The following is a 14,661-nucleotide window of genomic DNA, read 5'->3' as shown; positions in this document are numbered from 1 at the left end:
CCCCCCACTATGTGTCCCACCTGCCAAGCCAACTTTATCTCTTTGTATGCCCTGGAACACCCCCCCCCTCCCCGAATCAGTCTCTTGCATAGCTACCAATCAGAATAGTCCCTTGCTCAAAAATCCTCAAGGACTTCTATATCAGTTAAGATTCGCATTTGGCAGCTAGTAACAGAGCCCAGAAATAATAGTGGCTTAAACAAGATAAAAGTTTATTTTTCTTTTCTTTTAAAGGAATTCTGGAGATAAGCAATGCAGAGCTGGTACGGCATCGCCTAGAGCTCCTGTATCTTTCTGCTCCATAATGCACCTTCTATGCTCAGGAACAAAGGATGCCTCCTCAAGTTGCATCCATCTTATCCACCTTCTAGGCAGCCAGAAGGAGGCAGACAGGCAGATGTCAAACTTCGTTTCAGATGCCTTCAGGGCCTAACACAGTCCAGCATACTTCATGAACCCTCTTTAAATAACTGCTAGATCCACAAATGAATTAATTTGGCAGCAGTACTGAAGCAGGGCGATTTATCATTTACAAAACTTTAGTAGATTTTAACAGTACACCCAGGGCATCATATTAGAAACTATAAGGTGTAAATTGCGACTCTTAAACTGACACCCTGCTTTAAAATATCTCTATAATTCGCTTGCCACAGTACCTGAAATTCCCAGAGTTAGGGATTTATTCTGGGTTGTTTTCTTTATTTTTTTAATTGAAGTATAGTTAATGTACAATGTTGTGTTAGCTTCAAGTGTACAGCAAAATGATTCAGATATATATATATGTACTTTTTCAGATTCTTTTCCCTTATAGGTTATCACAAGGTATTGAATACAGTGCCTTCGGCTAAACAGTAGGTCCTTGTTGTTTACCTATCTTTGTATATAGTAGCGTGTATATGTTAATCCCAAACGCCTAATTTATAGAGATTTATTCTGTTAAGAGACTATATTTGCAGTAAAAGGAAATATGCTGAGGGAGCAGGGAGAGTTCAAATACATATAAGGCAACTTCTAACATATGGAAATTTATAGCATCCACAAAAAAAAAAATACTCAACACTGTCAAGCAGCATAGAAATGCCAAGATCAGGAGGCATTTCAGAGAAGGATAAAAGCCTACAAACATCTTTTGGTAAATGTGTGAGTTAAGTGATTTGTCAGTGCCCTGACAAGGCCCGAACAGCATAAATAAGTTGAGGAGAAGGAGGAAGGGCTGTCCCGGGCTGGCCAGAGAAGCTGCCTAGTGGCTGTGCTGACGACCTGGGTTCCCTGTGTGCAGCAGGGAGGAGCGAGGGCCTTAGAAAACGGGATGATAGGCAACCTGAGAAGGGAGCAGAAGATACAAGTAAAAAGCGTCTCTTGCCCAACGCAGAACAACGAGAGTGCAGGTGTCATACAGGGAGGGCCGAATCCGGGAGATCTGGGTTCCAGCCCTGCCTCAGCCACCCACTGGTTGGGTCACCTTGAGCCCCTGACAACCTCTCTGGACCTCAGTTTTCTCAGAGGAGTGGTGTGGGCGAGATGAGCTTAGCGTTAATGAGCATTAAAATGATTATCACTTGATACATTAACATTATTATATAACATGATAATAAAATAACTTGATACTGACCCTCATGCGTCAGTCAATCCGGAAGAGGTTGTTGAAAGTATGAGAATGAGGGGACTTCCCTGGCCGTCCAGTGGTTAAGACTCCGGTGCTTGCACTGCAGGGGGCGCGGGTTAGATCCCTGGTCGGGGAACTAAGATCCCGCATGCATGCCAGGCTGCGTGGCCAAAAAAATGTATGAGAATAAATAAAGGAGTAAGAGTGGGTTAGGTGTGGGAAGACAGGAAATGCAGGCCATTGTGTGGAAGCAACGTGCCAAACCAGAGGCATCTCTGCTGCTCTGCTCCAGAGGGCAGGAGACGCTATTCTAGCCGTGAGCGTAGGACCTACTCTAGCAGCACAGAAAGGCCACTTCTCGTGTGCAGGGGTGGTGGCATATTCCAGAGTAAAAATATAATGATAAAATAGCAAACACACACATTATTATTATCTCTATGCCGGCCTTGTTCTAAGTTCTTCCCATATACTATTTTTTTTTTTTCCATAGAAAAGTGTTCTTAAGATTGTCAATAGACAGGAAAAGCAAGAAACAATTAAGGTACATCACAGGCTTGGCTCAGGGCCTGGCACACAGTAGGCACAGATCTTTTGTTTTTTAATAGTATCTTTTTTTTAATATAAATTTATTCATTCATTTTTGGCTGCATTAGGTCTTTGTTGCTGCCCGTGGGCTTTTCTCTAGTTGCGGTGAGCGGGCGGGCTTCTCGCTGCGGTGGCTTCTCTTGTTGCAGAGCACGGGCTCTAGAGCACAGGTTCAGCACTTGTGGTGCACGGGCTTAGTTGCTCCGCGGCATGTGGGATCTTCCCGGACCAGGGCTCGAACCCGTGTTCCCTGCATTGGCAGGTGGATTCTTAACCACTGCGCCACCAGGGAAGCCCCAGATCGTTGTTTTTATTGTTGACAAACAAAAGGTCTCATGAAGACATTCCCCTTTCTCCTCACATGTAACCACCCTCTACACTCTGCAGTGTCCTCGGTCTCCCATTCACCAAATCTCACATTCCCACGGTCACACAAATCCATCAGAAGATGCTAATGGGATTCACAGCTCTTCTCAGGTATATAACTCCAACCCTGGGCCCCAGGCCTCCAGAGCCAGGTGAGGATATGCTAGAGATAAGGGTTTTGTTCCCTCCTTCTCACTTTCCATCAGCAGTTCTCTCTTTTGAGTGAAGACTTGTTTTATTTTATTTTACTGGCAAGAGAGGAGGAAGGGAGCTGGAGGGCAGAAGAGTGAAAGGAAACAGAGAAGATAAGATACAGGAGGTATTTCAGGCCTGGGTTTTGGCTGCGGCTGACAGGTAGGGCTATTATTTTTGAGAAATTTGAAAGCCTAACACCAAAGACTGAAGCAGAAACAACTGTGATTGGAGCTGGGAATTACAGGTCACTTAGACCAGCTCCAAAAGAAGCTGAGTTGATAGCAGAGATAATGAACAAACTGTGAGCAATCAATTTGCCAACACCACCTGTAAAAGCTTAACGGACATGGACCAATGTTAGGTCACTGTAACAGTTTAGCCAGCAGAGGTCTCTGTTTTACTAATCTTCAATTGAAAAAAACCAAACAGCAACAAAAATCCCCGTGGGTTGTCCATTTTTATTTTTCCTCTTTTGAAGTCACTTTCCAAAACCAAACATGTAAATAATGAATCATTTGGCCAAAGTATTCGTGAACACTGAATCCAGTTGCTCAGTCAAGATGAAACACTAAAATGCTGAGCTTTTTTGAAGAAAACGATTCCATATTCCCCCCTAAGCTGTTCACTAGCTTAGAAGCTTCACACCAACCCGTACCGGCAAAGGACAAAATGTGGACTGGTCCGTAAAACGACACAAGCAGCCAGCTCATTGTGACAATGAAGAGAATGCAAGCTGAATCCGTAGCAGAAGCAGCAGAAGTAAATCAGTTGGCCGATTCAGCAGACCAACACCAGGCCATGGGACTTGCTTGGGTCCTCCTTCAAAACCTGAAATAAATCAGCTGGGACTGGCATCTGCTCTGATGGTCCAAGGACCTCACGTCTCCTTCACTCACTGAGGCCAGAGTTTTAAAATGTTTTTTATATTGTGTATGTTGAGCAGCATCTCAAGGTGTGAGCCTGGACTTTCTTTCCCACACCCTATTGGAATGATCCCAATATGAGACTACGGGTTTTGAAAAGAATTAGACAAAAGGAGGAAATGAGAGAGTTTAATTTAAGCTTAATTGAAGTCACTCTCTTCGGTTATCCAATGGTTTCCCATTGCACCTTGATGCAAAGTCCAACATTCCTAATGTGGTTTTAAAAGCCCATCGTTGTGTGGATTTGCCGCTCCAGTCCGAGCCCTGATCAGCCCTGCTTAGCCCCGTTTGATGCATCCCAGCCACAAGCACCTTCTTTCACTTCCTCAAAGGCCTTCCCAGACTTGGGGCCTTGGGCAGGGCTCTGCCTGGATCACTCTTCTTCCCACTGGTCCCCACCACTAGGTGAGACCCTGTGTCCCAAATTCTTACGGCATCCTGCAGGGCGGCCACTACAACATGGGGGACTGCAGAAGGCACCACAGAGAGGGATGGATTCTTAAAGGGTTATTTCTTTTTGGTGAACACAGACTGGCCTGGGGTTGGCATTTGGACTTCAGCCCCTGCCTGATACCTCGGCTGGACACCTTTGTGTAGGGCCCAAACTGTTGGAGCACAAAGCAGAAGCTCCGAGGTTCCTTCCTAGCACTCATCGTTCAGAACACTCATTAGCAATCATGGCGAACACTCATTAGCAATCATGGCTATGACTCCTTGTCCGTCTCCTCCAATGGCCTGCGGCTTCATGAGGGCAGTGCTCCTGTCTGCCATGTTGAAGACACAGAGCTTGGCCCTTAGAAGGGGCTCCATGATATTCAGGCAACGGTGAAGCAGTGTTTGGCACCGCTGAGCAACCACGAAGTTATACCTTCACATGCCTTTTTCTGGTAAGATAATACATGTTAACGGTTCAGCCTATACTCTTGTACTGTCATCTTCCTTCGACTCCTGTGAATATGTGGTTTGTGGCCGAAAATCAGGAATCTAGCTTCCCTGGAAAATAACCTGATCCACAGGGATGGAATGTGTGATCTGGACTAGGAAACAGGAATCCCAGAATTGTAAGCCAGAAGGAACCTATAAATCATCTGATTTAACTTCTCCACGTTACAGGAAATCATGGATTCGAATTTTCTCATCTGTTCAATGAAGACTGGATGCAGTGATCTCCCATTCCGGGTACTGTGAGGTTTCTAAGTTTTGCCCGAGCTCAGTCCCATGGAGCGTGACAGCTCAAGACTGGCCTACTAACTTGAAATTTAAAACGATCTCCCCAGCACTAGGTCCTAAGCAACTAAACTATGGCAGGGAGTTGATGCCAAATGCCAAAGATCAAGGAATGTGAGGTTCGGGATAATATTACCAATGGGATCCCATGTGGCAAAAAAGATGGAACAGGCTCAGTTTTCCATGGTTTGTTAAGATACCCCTGAGTCAGTGGGGATGATATTTACACCTCTCATGTGCCCTGGAAGCAACACCGTACACCCAAACACACACACTCCTCAGAACTCATATATGCATTTAACGATATCTGAAACTAAATAGAAAAATGCAGAGGAAATGAATTCTAGAAATGCCTTGTTCTTTGCTAATGTCTGAAAAGAGACTGTATGAGACACAAAGAGAAACTTATTCTGTGTTCAAGAGTTATCAGGATAATTATTTTTCAAATTTGAAATATCTTTATGTTTTTTTTCTTGTTAAAATCCATTATAAAAAATACAACAGGGACTTCCCTGGTGGTCCAGTGGTAAAGAATCTGCCTTCCAATGCAGGGGATGCACGTTCCATCCCTGGTCACGGAACTGAGACTCCACATGCCACGGGGCAACTAAGCCCATGCGCCACAACTACTGAGCTCGCATGCCTCAACTAGAGAGCCCGCAAGCCGCAAACTACAGAGCCCATGCGCCCTGGAGCGCACGCACCACAACTAGAGAGAGAAAAACAACCCGCACACCGCAACTAGAGAGAAGCCCACGCACTGCAGTGAGAGCCCGCGTGCCACAACTAAGAACCAATGCAGCCAAAAATTAAAGAAAAAAAATAAAATAAATTAAAAAAAATAAATATTAAAAAAAAATACAACCAATAATGAAATGTATAAAGTGAAAGTCTCTTCATACTCCCCCTCTCAGAAATTGGAGAGGTAACCTTTCAGGCCGGGTCCATGCATATATGAGTTAAAATTTTTTTTTTACAAAAATGGGATCATACTATAAATATTGTTCTGTGCCTGGCTTAGTATTAGGGACTTTTCCTATTCATACATATAAAGCTACCTGGGGTGTTTTAATAGCTGCAATCTGTGTCATTCTTGTATATTCTATAGTTGGTTCAATCAAATAATCAATCCTGTAATCCTATAGCAAAGGGGAGGTTGTTTGGTCATTTACTTGTTTGTTTCCTTTTAAACAAACAGCGATCTTTCTGGTAAATATATATTTAGTCATACATGTGATTATTTTCCTAAATTTGTAGAACTGCTAAATGAAAGACTAAACCCACAGTACATAACATAAAATACAATATGTGTGTATATGTGTGTGTAGGAGGGATTTAGCATTTTTCCCACATGATAAGCTATAACCTAACACCAATTATTCCATAATATTGTCTCTCTCTACTGATTTGACATTTCATGTTTATCATATAATAAATTCTGCTTGAAGCCTTTTAAAAGAATAGAGAACTTGAAGGGAAAGCCAGAATAAAGCAATGATTTTGTAGAAACTCAGGTTATCCAACGATATACAGGCATTAAAAGCAGGAATGGATGAGATGTATTGAGAAAGGTCGTTGTACTTGTTTTAGGAGGCTGATTCTGGGGGTATCTATGGGCAAAGTAAGGTGATGCCAATAAGCCAAAAATTAGACAGTTTGGATGAGAGGGATTTCACACTGAATTTGAAAGGTGGTCATGGCTTCCACATATGCAAACTCCTTGCTTCTCTGGTTATCATTGAAGCTGGAAAAAATCACTCAGCTTTGGATAGAAGGGAGGGAAGCAAATGTTACACTATCAAGAAACGATAATGGCCCACTTTGTATCTGAGTGACGCTAACTGTAACTCTACCTAAACTTATATATTCTGTATGTAACTTTTATCCCATAGTCTTACATTACAATTGAGCATGTTTTCACATTTTAAGAGCCTTTTGTGTTTCCTTTTCTGAAAATTGTGGTCACAACCTTTGCTTACTTTTCTGCTGTTTTGTTTGCTTTTACTCATTGATTTGTAGAAACTCTTTATTTATCAGGGAAATTAGCCCTTTGATATATGGGTTGCCAACATTTTTTCCAGTTTGCCATTGTCTTTGTGTATGGGTGTGAGTGTTATTGATTTAGTAACACAAACAACTCTATACCAGATCCTTTCTAAGATAATTAGAGATGGCCCTAGAGTCAACAAATGCCTTTTTTTTTTTTTTGACAACACCATGTGACTTGTGGAATCTCAGTTACTCGACCAGGGATTGAACCCAGGCCACAGCAGTGAAAGCCTGGAATTCTAACCACCAGACCACCAGGGAACTCCCACAAATGCCTTATTTTTTAAACTTAAAAAAAAAAATTGTGGTAAAATATACATTAAACTTACCATTTCAACCAGTTTTTGCAGTATATTCATTCTGTTTATTAAATTACCACCCCCCTCCAAAATTATTTGTTCTTCTTAAGGGTAACAATAGCAGTAATTAAAAATGAGAAAATATGTTTACAAGGTTAGTATAGTGCTGGTTGTGGTTACTTGAGAATCCAAAATAAGAACTGGATGTCTCGGGGAATTCCCTGGAGGGCCAGTGCTTAGGACTCCAGAGCTTCCACTGCAGGGGGCACAGGGTTGATCCTTGGTCAGGGAACTAAGATCCCGCATGCTGCGTGGCATGGCCAAAAAAAACCCCTGGATGTCCCTATTAATTATGTAAATAATGGTTATTATTTATTATATACCAGGTACTGTGCTAAGTACTGCACACACATTATCCCACCAAACAGTATTAATAACCCTCTGAGAGAGCTATAAGCATCCTCATTATATAGCTAAAGAAATAGAAACTATAAAAGATGAAGTAACTTGCAAAAGGGTCTCACAGGCAGTAAGTTAGGTAAATAGGACTCGACCCCAAGCAGTCTCATTCCAGAGCCTCAAAAAGGATGGGATCCAGAATCCTGTGAGATTCTTTTAGATGGAACATGGATGAACTTTAAAATTCTTCCAGCACAGTAGTTTCTCCTTATCTGAGTTTTTGATTTTCTCAGTTTCAGTTACCCATGGTTAACCAGAATCCAGATACATTACAAGGAAAATTCCAGAAATAAACAATTCATAGGTTTTAAATTGCAGGACCTTCTGAGTAGCATGATGAAATCTCTCAATAGTCTGGCTCCTCCCCACCCAGAACAAAAATCATCCCTTTGTCCAGCGTATCCATCCTGTATATGCTACCTGCTCCTTAGTTTAGGAAAAAACATGGTATATATAGGTTTCGGTACTACCCTCGGTTTCAGACATCCACTGTAATGGGGGACCACTGTAGCTGCATATTTATTTATTTACTATTATAGTTAATTACAACATAACATAAAATTTCCCATTTTAACCGTTTTTAAATGTACAGTTCAGTGGCATTAAGTACATTCACATTGTGGTGCAACTCTCACCACCATGTCACTGTCTTTTGACTTTCTATGGTGGGTTTTCCATGCAGAACATTTTTATGTCATTGAATTTATGAATATGAAGGGAAAGCCAGAATAAGGTAATGATTTTGGAGAGACTCAGATTATGGATTTTATGTGTTGTGTCATACTTAGAAAGACCTTCCTCACTCTGAGATTATATCTTTAAAAATTCTCTGAGATCTCTTCTCGTACGTCTATGCCTTTTTTTTTTTTTTTTTTTTTTTTTCCACTCTTTAATTCTTGAGGAATTTATCTGGTATGAAGTGGGAGATAAGGATCCCGCTTGATTTATTTATTTTAACACAACAGGAACTTGCAACTAGACAAAATTCATTTTAAATCCATCAGGGTTGGGGGGTGGTGGGGAGGAGAGGCAAGCAAAGAAGCCAGGAAAATTCTGAAAAAGAGAAGAGTAAAGGTACCGGTTGGGGTGTGGAGGATTAGTGCTATGAGTAATTGTAACTATTCTAAACTTACAGTAATTAAAGTAAAATGGTCCTCAGTGTTTAAACTGATTGAACAATGGAACAAAATAGGATGATCAGATTTAGAATTTAGTGCAAAGGTACAAATTTAATTTCAAAGGTATACATTTATTGCCTTCTTTATCATTTTGCATATACCTATCCAAAAACAGAGCACACCTTTTCATTCGTTCCAATCTTCTAATAGAGGTGCAATCATAGCATGAGAAACCGCTCCATCTCCCCACCACCTTCCTCTCTGCTGACAGGTGCTACTTACTGAAAAGTTACTCATGGAGACTTTGTTCGGGATCTAAATTTTGTTTCCAGAGTCATTCCTAACATATCGGTTCTCCCAGGTTCTCTACAGAAACGTGGAAAGCTGTGATCAAGTCTGATTTAATCAGACAGAGCTGTACCATATTTCCATGGGCTGGACCCAAAACACGTACTATGTGTTACAGATTAAACCATAGGTGTTAGGTGTTGGTAGAATTCTTTAAGGGTTCCTGAGGCTGAGTTTGGGCCTTGATTTAACTTGAGAACTTAGGATGGCAGCTACAAGTTATCAGCTACTCCTCGGTATTATCAGCCACCAATCTCAAAGATGGGGCTTCGAGTCACCATGGGTGCTGGTCTAGAACAGCAACGTCCAAATAGAAGTATATAATGCGAGTCACATCTATAAATTAAAACTGTCTAGGGACTTCCCTGGAGGGTCGGTGGTTAAGACTCTGAGCTTCCACTGCAGGGGGCATGGGTTCAATCCCTGGTTGGGGAACTAAGATCCCACATGCCGGAAGGCAGGGCCAAAAAATTAAAAAGATAGAATAAAAATAAAATCATGTTTGAGTTTTTTTTTTTAATTGCCTAGTAACCACACTAAAAAAAAAGTTAAAAAGAAACAGATGAAATTAAATTTAATATTTTTAACCCAATAACCAAAAATATGGTTATTTCAACATGTAATCAATATAAAAATTATTAATGAGATATTTAACACTCTTTTTCATACTAATTCTTGGAAACCCTGAGTATATTTCACACATAGCACATCTCAATTTGGACTAGTCACATTCAAGTGCTTGATAGCCACATATGGCTTCTGGATACTGGATAGCATAGCATATCCAGATATGCTGGACATGGATAGCATACTGGATAGCACAACTCTAGAAAATGGTAATGAGCAAGGCAAATGGCTTGATTTAGTAGATATCCAGAAACTCCAAGTTTGCAAATACAGTATCTCAAGGGTCTGGAACACACTTTCAAAATCACTAGTCCTAATATTCACTTGATATTTGAATCTTTTCTACAATTTCCCTATTAAGGGGTCATCCAGACTAGTGCTTGACTGGCATTTCCAGGAATTAGGACATCACTGCTTCCTGAGGCTAGCCAGTCCATTGGGGGACAATCTTAACTCCCAAAAGTCCTTGCTAAGGGCACAAGCAGGTTGGATTATGGTGGTCTGAGGAGCCTGGCTGGTTTGGGCTAACCTTAAGGGGTTAGTTGGGTTAGGAAGTATTGGGGGAGTTTAGTACTAAAAAATGGACTGTAGGTTGGACAGGATAGGAACCGTTAGACTGAAGGCTGGGTCTGGACATCTGGTTAAAATCGTCAGCCACACTGCAACAAGAGTAACGGACCCAAAAAAACTGTACATATGCTAACTTCACTAATCTGGAGATTCAGTGATTTGGAGAATAATTCGAATTATCATAAACTTTTAAAATTTTCACAGTAAAGTGAAACATAACTGGGTTATAAATTCAGGAAGGATATCACTTGTATTAGACCTGTATTACAAATAACATTATCCTAAATGGTAAAGTACTGTATCAAAAGAATCAATTTCAGACCCAGAAATCAGAGGCACTTTCAAAGTCTTAATCCCTATCTCGATTTTATTTTAACATTCTCCTTACTCAAAAACACCCTGGAAATCAGAGACAGAAAACTTTTTTTTTTTTAATTCAGTAAAAATGATACTGACTGCCTGATTTTGAAGGATTCTGACTGGGTGACCTTTGAAATAATACATTTTTGCTATAATTGTATTTCTTCTGTTTCTTTTTTCCCTTGGAAATGAGACAGTGTTCTTTTCCGGGCTACCTTCACCCTCCCGCCCTGCCCAGTTCTACCTTTCCAAGGCAGGGGAAAGGTGCATCCTCGCCAGGGCTCCTGCCAGCGCCTCCTAGTACCTCTGGCCAGCAGCCGGTGAAGCGACGCGCCCTGGACGTCCAGTAACGTTTTATCCTACACTCTGCCCCCGCCGGAGCTTCTCTAGATTGTACACCGAGGCCTCAGGTCCCCCCCCACACACGCCCGCACACTGTCTACCGCTCTTCGGGATAAAATTTGGGAACGGAAGCCCCGCCCACCCTCCTCCCTCCTGCCTTCACAAAACCAGCTACAACACCGCACCTCGGGCCGCCGAAGTAGATTTCGCCACACGAGCTGGGGCACCGTCTTTTTTACGAGAAAACAAGCATCCAAAAGAAAAAAAAAAAAAATTCAAACTGCTCTCGCGGGCCAATGGGGAAGAAGCGGGAGGGGGGCGGAGCCAGCGCGCGACGGGCGGGGCGGGCGCGGGGGCTGGTACCGCAGGGGATTCGTAAAAACGCGGCGGGCGCACGGTTTGGGTTTTTTTTTTTTTTTTTTTTTCCTCCAAAACTAGCTAAAGCTCGAGACTCCGCCTGAAGCTGCAGCTTCTCGGATCCACCTTAAATCTTCAGTGGACTCGGCGCAGGGGTCAGTGGGTGCAGCCAATGCCAATCAAGTTTACAACCACCAGCACGGGAGGGAAAAAAGAGAGGAAAAAAAAAATCTTCAAGTTCTCTGGTCCGCGCACACACTTACACGGACGCACGCACACACACACGTCCACAGGCACACAAAAGGAAGGAGGGGGTGGGGGACAGGCGCTCGAGAGAGAAGGGGGACATGTTTGCAGAACGCTCGCTCGAGGCTCAGTGCCCGTGGCCAGAGCGCTCGGGGAAGGCGCACGGGAAGCGCGGCCCGGCCCGAGCGCCATGATGGTGGCCGCGGTTCGGAGCCCATTTTCTGGAGGGGGAGCTGCAATGATGCAATCCCCCGGCCCCGCGTCCCGGCTGCGCGCCCTTCTCCCTGCCTTTTCTTCACGTTCGTTTTGAGGCGCGTCGACGTTTGGCTCCCAGCACGCCTCGATTCCTTTTTGTATTTTTCAATTGGGGATTCCTGCCTCCTCTGTGTGTGTCCCCACGCGAGACAGGCCCGGGACGCGGATGGCCGCACGGGGACTTGAGTGTACGTGTAAATGCTACACTTTCGGTTCTGCGGGGTCTGGCTGGCGCTGACCCACCCCGCCCTACCCCCCTGCGAGCCGAGATCCAGGGGGTGCCACCAACCCCCCCTCCCCGGGGGAGGAGAGGGTCTAGCGTGACCGTGGAACCTCTGACCCAGCCCCCCGCCCAGCTCTGCTCGCAGAATTTTTACCTTAATTTTGGCCGGGAGGGAGGGGAGCGAACGTAGGGTGTGGCCCAGGTGAAAGAGATGGCAAACTTAAAAAAAAAAAAAAATTCGTACTCTGAAAAACAGATCGCAGATCCTAGACGAGCTTCCAAAACACCTTTCTTTCAATTCAAAAAAGCTTCGGAAGAGCAAGTGTCTACGCTAACGAGGGTGAAGATGAAATGGCGAAGGCAGCGTTCCTCGGCAGCCCGGAAAGGTCCCGGCGCGCGGCCGGTGGGCACACCGTGGCCTGAAAGGCCGCCCGCCCCGCTCCCCTCCTGTTGATTTCCACGGTCCCCTCCGTCCCCAGTTATATGCCCCTGGACCCATAGTTTCCTAGTTCTTCCCTGCCCTGGTCCCCCGCACTGGGCAGCGGGGATGCAACCGGGGGACTTGGCAGAGCGGGTGTAAGGGAGGAAGCGACCCCCGCGAGCGGCAGTGGCGCGCGGCCCCTCCTGCGCGCGGCTGCGGCCCTCCTGGGCCGCCGGCGAGCCGAGAAGCCTTTCGAAATGCGCGGGGCTGCGGATCATTGGAGCCTTGGGTGGGGGTGGGAGCGGGCTGCTGCCCTGGAGGGTCCACGAATTCGGAAAGGTTCTCCCCTCCGCTCATATCTTCCCAGCGCCCTGGAGTTGGCGGGGTACTGATGTGCAGGGTCTGATTGTGGAAAGGAATGGGGGTTTTCGCTTCTTTCTTAGCCCAGAGGAGAGATGATGAGGGAGGCCAAGTTTCGGAGAAACCGCCCAGCCCAGCTGCGGGGGCCGAGGCGCAGCCGCCCTCCATGGCCTGCGGGCGCCCGGGGCGCGGGAACTGCGCGCAGCGATCCGGGCGGTGCGGGAGCCGCCAGCTGCAGACGAGGAGCTAGACTTGATAGCCTTTTCGTCCCGAGGCTCCAGCCAGCCTGACCCCGCAACTACCGCGGCGGGCCGGCGCGGGGCTGCGGGGCAGGGTGGAGAGACGACGGCGCAGTGGCCGGGGTAGCGGGGTAGGGGGTGGCTGGCGCCGGCGGCCGCATCCCCTCGGAGGGACGCCCGCGGTGGACCCTGCAGTCCGGGGTCGGGGAGAGGACGCTCCGAATCCCGGGGACACGTTTGGAGACTTGACATAGAACGCGTGAAGGACCGACACGGTGACTTTAGGGGCTGCGTTCCTGTGAACGTGCCTGGCGCGGCGAGCATCCACTTCTTCCTGGCCCAGCACTCCTAAAACGCAATCTCTAAAAATTCACATTAAAGATGGCTCTTCGGGAAAGAAACAGGGGTTATAAGCAGCAATTAGAAGAGGACTTTTCCCCCTATCTGTTAGAGACACTTTTTAAAGTATCCTTTTTGGCTCAGTGAGAATTTATTTCATTATTTCCTGACTCTCCACTCCTTCCTCCCCATTTTGAATTGTTTTTCTTGCTTTCTCAGTCTCTTCCTGAAAAACACCCTGCCTTCGTGTTTTGAATAGAATCACAAAAACACCTTTAGTCTTTAATTAAAATAATACCAACTTGGAAGATGTGGCCCAGCCACCAAAGGACCTACTTTTCCCTTCCTGGCAGTCGAAGAGACTCAACCCTGTTTTTTTTTTTTTTTTTTTTTTTTGATAAGCAATTTCGGGTCAAAATAAGCTGAAATTATCTTGTTTAGAGCCCCTTTTGGGGTGCAATAAATTAAATCCAAGTATTTGAGAGAAACAATTCAACCCAAATCCAGATTTTTGCATTTAACCATTTGCAGATTCCTAGAAAAAATAATTCACTCTTACACCTTAGCCACATTTTATGAGAATTTCAAATTGCAGGGATTATCTTAATAAATCTGACTTTAAAATGTCGTGTTTAATTTTTTTTCTTATTTAAATAAAAAATATTCTTGCTCTGTGGATATGGGATCCTCAAACCCTCAAATCCGGTATTCAGATTAACCAGTTTTAGGTTGTGTATATTATAACCAGGAAATTTAGAAATTGAGGAATTCGTGTGTGATGACCAGTTCAATTTGAAGAATACCTGTTCTATCTAAATTAGTGTGGAATGCACACCCATTTCTAAAGGACCTATATATCTGAATATTTTGGATGAGAGGTGTAGATTAGATGGTCTGAACAATCGCTCTAATTCCTCACAACACTGCATGTGTAAATACAGAATTTAGAGAAGTCACCATGTTAGTTTCATTTTCAATCCTGCAAACGTGTGATCGGTCTACACTTATGTAACGATTTTTGGTTCTGACACATTCATATCCTAGAGACATAAATATTTGAACTAAGGGAGACTTTGACCATCTTATTAATATGAAAATGTGGCTTGCCTACTTTCCACTTCTAAAGCTTTGTCCACCCATACAGAAC

This window comes from Eschrichtius robustus, chromosome 13 (assembly GCF_028021215.1).
Source record: "Eschrichtius robustus isolate mEscRob2 chromosome 13, mEscRob2.pri, whole genome shotgun sequence".
Classification (NCBI taxonomy): domain Eukaryota; kingdom Metazoa; phylum Chordata; class Mammalia; order Artiodactyla; family Eschrichtiidae; genus Eschrichtius; species Eschrichtius robustus.
This window is presented reverse-complemented; position numbering follows the sequence as displayed.